Raw genomic sequence first — 6,113 nt, 5'->3', positions numbered from 1 at the left:
CTGGCTCAGGATCCCTGATTTGAAAAAACAGAAAAACAAATACAAAGATAATATAGAATAGAGTAATAGTCCCAGTCTAATAATGTAGACCCAGATTAGATATGGAATTATACATAACTGCACCTATAACACAGGTTCAAGGACTAGAGCAATAATCCTGCACGATATAAGAAAATAACACTAAAAGAGATATACAAAGTGGCCAAATTCAATCAGCTATAGAATTCAGAGGCAAGATAGCTTTTCCCTGATTGGTGATTGGTGAATGGAATTTCCTGATGGAAAATGAAGGCAAGGTCTTAGATTGGGTGGGGTGATGGATTCAGGACAGAAGACAAGGGTCCTGAGTATTTTTTATTTTATTTTTGAGACAGGGTCTTGGTCGTAGCCCAGGCTGGAGCGCAGTGGCGTGATCATGGCTCACTGCAGCCTCCGCCTCCTGGGCTCAAGCAATCCTCCTACCTCAGCTTCCTGAGTAGCTGGAACTACAGACGCACGCCACCACACCTGGCTAATTTTTGTATTTTTTGTAGAGATGAGGTTTTACCATATGGCCCAAGCTGGTCTCGAATTCCTGGGCTCAAGTGATCTGCTGACCTCGCTCTCCCAAAGTGCCGGGATTACAGGTGTGAACCCAGCCAACTTGATTATTCTTTACTTTTTTGGGGGCCAATCTAGCTACAGAACAAGGAGAAGCGCCATCAGAAACACAGTCACCTGGAAACACAGCCCTTGCTTGTTGAGCACCTTCTAGCATCAGGTGCTGTCTTCAAGCCTCTCAGAGTCCTGAAAGATGAGTGGTGGTATTCCTTTTTGAGAGATGGGGAAGTGAAAGTGCAGGGAATAACTTGTACAGAAACACTCAGCCAGGGGGGACTAAGGGAGGGACAGCTTTGAGACTTGAACCTGGTCTGCCTCACAGCTGAGCCATCATGAAGCCCTTTTCCTAGAGGGCTGTCACCCCATTGAGAGTCTGCCAGCAGCAGGGAATGGGTGGTTTTGAGCAAATATTCTAATTCATATGGAATCACTGTGTTAACATGACATGGATTATTCACTTGCCAACAATAAAACATGCTTAAGGTTAAGGTGATGCCAATTTGTCATGTCTTTGATGATTCAGAAGGTATCTCAGAATTTTCCAGGGCCTGGTGAGTATCCATTAGCAGTATAACAATGTAGATAGATATTCAGTAATACCAGCCAAGAGACAGCCCAGATTTTTTTTAAAAGCTTAAAAAAAAAAAAAAAAAAAAGAAAAAGAAAAAAGTTAAAGGCTGGTCACGGTGGCTCACGTCTATAATCCCAGCACTTTGGGAGGTCAAGGCGAGCAGATCACTTGAGGTCAGGAGTTCTAGACCAGTCTGGGCAATATGGTGAAACCCCGTATCTACTAAAAATACAAAAATTAGCCAGGCATGGTGGTGCACGCCTGTAATCCCAGCTACTCAGGAGCCTGAGGCAGAAGAATGAATCACTTGAACCGGGGAGGCAGAGATTGCATTGAGCCAAGATCCCACCACTGCACTCCTGCCTGGAGAAAGCGAAACTCTGTCTAAAAAAAGAAAAGAAAAAACACTCCAAAGAAAACACTTTTCATAAAGGAATGCCTGGACATAGTGACTAAAACAACCACAAAATTAAATGAGGTTATAAAAGGATGGAAAAGAATTTTTAAAAATGCTCTTGCAACTTGCCCAGTGTACATTTGTGGATCACAGTTCATAACCGGCTTGATTTTGTTAGCTGCTGTCTGTCCACTTTTCTGGGAAGTAGAAAAGAACAGTGATGGACCTAGATCTGAGGTGGCAGGATATCACAAAGGTGCAAAGACATTAGAGTATTCCCTTCCTGGAAACATCCAAGGGTTTAGCATCCTCTTATTAAATAATACATATGACAACAATGATAAGCAGCTCTTCTGCAATCGCATTTCCAAAGAGAACGATCACACACATACCAGTTATGCTAACAGCAGCGGAGATCAATGACCAGTGTATTTTCATGGTCTCCTAAAGGGGAAAAAATAATCTGTGCTCCTATCTTCCGAAGTTGTTTGTTGGACATTAAATGGTGGCTCCACAGTGCTACAGAACTGTACATCTGAAATTACTGGCATGCACCTTGGAGAGGGGGCACTGGATAAACTCTGTGAGAACTTGTGAGTTTTCTTGTGTCTGTTTTTACAGGTTCTCATTCTGTTGCCCAGGCTAGAGTACAGTAGTGCAATCTTAGCTCACTGTAGCCTCAACCTCCAGGGGCTCAAAGCAATCCTCCCATCTCAGCCTCCCAAGTAGCTGGGACTACAAGCATGCACCACACCATACCATGCCTGGCTCACTTCTTTTTTTTTTTTTTGTAGAGACAAAGTCTCACCATGTTGCCAGGCTGGTCTCGAACTCCTGAGCTCAAGCATCCACCTGCCTTGGCCTCCCAAAGTGCAGGGATTACAGCCCTGAGCCACCACACCCAGCCTCCATTGAGAACTTTCTTATAAGAAAATACCACTTAGCTTTTAGGAATTGACAAAGCAAGGGGAAAAAGTGCCTATAAATTTCCAGGGTACTTACTATGTGCCAGACACAGCCCAGGGTGCTGTGGCCCTGGAGGGTTCTAGTTTAATGGTTCATGAAACAACAACAACAACAACAAAAGACCTTGGTATTTCTGCTTCATAGACATGCCCTGCAGTTCACCAGACCAAGCCAATGATCAGGGTCAAAGAAAGAGACCTGATCATTACTACAAATCACATATTCCAGACCTCACTCCCTTTTCCTCCTCACCATTGGAAAACTAGACCAATACGCAACGCAAAAGTCAAAGACTTGGGGAAAAAGGAGAAGAAATGGTCATGATCTGTTAATAAAACTGAACTAGGCCGGGCGCGGTGGCTCACGCCTGTAATCCCAGCACTTTTGGATCATGAGGTCAGGAGATTGAGACCATTTTAGCTAACATGGTGAAACCCCGTCTCTACTAAAAAAAAAAAAAAACAAAAAACAAAAAATTAGCCGGGCATGGTGGTGAGTGCCTCTAGTCCCAGCTACTCAGGAGGCTGAGGCAGGAGTATGGCATGAACCTGGGAGGTGGAGCTTGCAGTGAGCCAAGATCATGCCACTGCGCTCCAGCCTGGGCCACAGAGCCAGATTCCGATTAAAAAAAAAAAAAAAAACCCAAAAAACAAAAAAACAAAAAACTGAATTTCTTGATCAAATAAAACCTGCTTTCAGCTTGCCAAGTGACTTAATAATCTTAATCCTTCAGTATAAACACTGTTTCTACACATTACATGTGAGGAACTAGTGTTCCCAGTTATGATTGAGTTGGTTTATAAACTTATCAGCATCATGAACAAATATTTCTTACATAGCCATGGGCACCTTAGCGTTGAACAGACCATGCAGATAACAGATTAGGCAGATAACTACACTGCTTAACTATCAAACCTAAGCAACCAAGACGCAGATTAGAGCATTTTCCACTGCATAGAAGTGGAAAGGAAAGCCAAAGCCACATACCTATTGCTTTTTCTTTGTTCTGCAAGATTTCCTGTACAATCAGAGGTCTGGTAAATTCGGTTTATGTTGGGCCTCGTAGAAAACGTGCTATGAGGGAATCTGAAGAAATCAGGACCAATATAAGGCCCAGGATCCTCTCCCTACACCGGAGCAAAGGATAACGTGTAATGAAGCTATGGATGCAGGTGAATTTCCCATTCTTTCATTTAAACAAGAAAAAAAAAAAAAGGTGGTTATTGGCCGCCTTTAGCTCGGTGAAAGCATCACCTAGTACAGGTGTCCTCATTTGCTTGACCATAGAATCACCTGAGGCACTTGTTAAAAAATAAAGATTCCTAAGCCTTGCATTTTACGGTTCCGACGTCACCCCAGGTGACCTACAATTGAAAAATGCCATGTATTTATAAAAGGGAAAAACAGATTGATGTAACAAAGTGAAAGCAGGGTTTTTGTTAAGTTTCCTGGATTTTGTAGCAGTAGGTGTTTTAGTGGCAATATTTTTACCAACCAGTCCTGAAGCAGTGAACTAAAAAAGCTCCATTTTTAAATTAAATGACCTCCCCAAACACCCTCAACCTCCCGCCCCACTCCTTTGCTGGTGGGAGGGACTGTCTTTTGGTGAAGGATTCTTGCTTTTCTTTTCCATATTTCATGAGTCTACAGAACTCAGACTGGATGCCTTTTATTTTAAAAACTTTACTGAATCCATCAGCTTTCAGAAGAGACAATTTCTTTCCAAATCATTCTGAAGATACAAAATTATACCTAATGAAAAGGACTGTGACCTCAAAAGGAGGTTGTCAAGTCACCCACGTTTCCTTACAACTCCAAGAAGGATTAACAGAAATAAACCCAAATGCTTTGAATGCTTACAACTTGACTGGTGAATTAATTATGTGTCATTCAGGGTCATTCAAAGCAACATAAACTATGTAAACCACTTTCCTAGCCGGTCAAAACACACATTTTAAATACATGCTGGTCGGGGGAGACGAAAACTGAGAAAGTTTCATGACTGTGACCTCAACTAACATCTGTAAACTACATCTTTTTCCTCCCTAGAGAATGAAAGCTGATCTATTTACTCCTGGCAGAGAAGAAAGGAGGAAAGACGTCCAGGTGCTACCAGAAAACCATTTGTGAGGACATGGACCAGTGCCAAGGTCACAGCCCACCTGAATAGAACGTGAAATCTAGGCACACCCAGTCCAGGGGAGCCCTGAGTTCTTCCTGAACTTAAACACCGGGTTTAAAAAAAAAAAAGTTTCACAGTCACAGGTGCGGGGACACAGGTCCCCTACCCGCTGCGAAGTAGATAACGAGAGGACAGCCTCAAAACAACTCCAGACGCTTCGGGTGCCTGAGCCTCACTCGGTGGGGGCGGTGCAGACGTCCACGTGCAGTACGCGAGCTGGGGCGGTGCGGGAACCCGCGCTCTGCCGGTGCGCCCCCGACCCACTCACTGCTCTCGGGGCTTCGGGTTCCCCCCATGCAAAAGGGGGACCATGCTATGTCATCAAGGGCTGATGCGAAGAAAAACCCAGAAGGAGGCATCAATAAGTAACGAAAGAAAAGGGGTGGCCGTGCCTAATATCGTCGCTGCCGTGGCAATTACTGCAACGGAGGCTCGAGAGTTAGGGCGTCAGAAACGCAAACTTTCCAGGGGACGAAACTCATCCAAGCCTCCTAACGGGGCTGTGGAGACCTCTGCCCGCGCTGGGCCCCGCCGCCGTCCGCGGTCCGCGCCACCTTTCCCGCGGCGGGCTCCAGGCGGGGCGGGGCAGCGGCGGCGCGGGCCGGGCGGCGGGGAAGGGCGGGAGCGCGGTTGCACCCGCGGGCCACTGCCCCCAACGGCTGCGCTGGGCTCGCGGCGCCGTACCCCGAGCGCCGCAGCCTCCGCCACCACTGCTACAGCCGTCGTCGCGGCTCCCTGGGCGGCCGAGCCCCGCCGCGCTCGCTCCGGGCGGGCTCACCCTCCCCGCGGGACAGGGGGGCGCAGCGCGCAGTCCCGGGGCGCCCTCCTCGCCTCGCCGCCGCGCTCGGCCCGGGCCCCCCCTCGCGGCCCCAGCAGGTGGAGGCGCCCCGCGCCCCCCTATCCGCTCCGCAGCCCCCTCCCGCCGCACGCCAACCCGCGCGGGCGCAACTTTCTTAAAGGGACAGGTGGCCCGAATCCGCGTCCACCTGGGGCCCCGTCTCTGCCTCCTGGCCCGTCACCCACTTTGCGGGAGAGAGGGGGTTGCAACAGATTTTTCCGCCCGCCCACGTCCTTTGCCCCAGGCCAGGGACGGGATTGCAAGTTTTAATGCACCCAGCCTCCTTTTGGAACTTAATTCCCTTGGCCGAAATCACCCTCCCACTGCTCCTCAACGCATGCTCGCGGGCATGCAGTTGTTGTCCCTGTTGGCAAAGTTTGAAGAGGGGTCCCTACCCCTGCACCCCTCCGCCCCGCCCCCCTCACACACACCCCCCAGAACCCCGGGGCGTGCAAGGCTCGCGGCTGCTGGGAAACGCCCGCTGCAATCCCCTTGACCCTGCCCTGTAACTGACCCTTGGGGAAAAGCCCCCCGCACGGCTACTGCGCATGCTCTGAGC

Source organism: Chlorocebus sabaeus, chromosome 11 (assembly GCF_047675955.1).
Source record: "Chlorocebus sabaeus isolate Y175 chromosome 11, mChlSab1.0.hap1, whole genome shotgun sequence".
NCBI classification, from domain to species: domain Eukaryota; kingdom Metazoa; phylum Chordata; class Mammalia; order Primates; family Cercopithecidae; genus Chlorocebus; species Chlorocebus sabaeus.
This window is presented reverse-complemented; position numbering follows the sequence as displayed.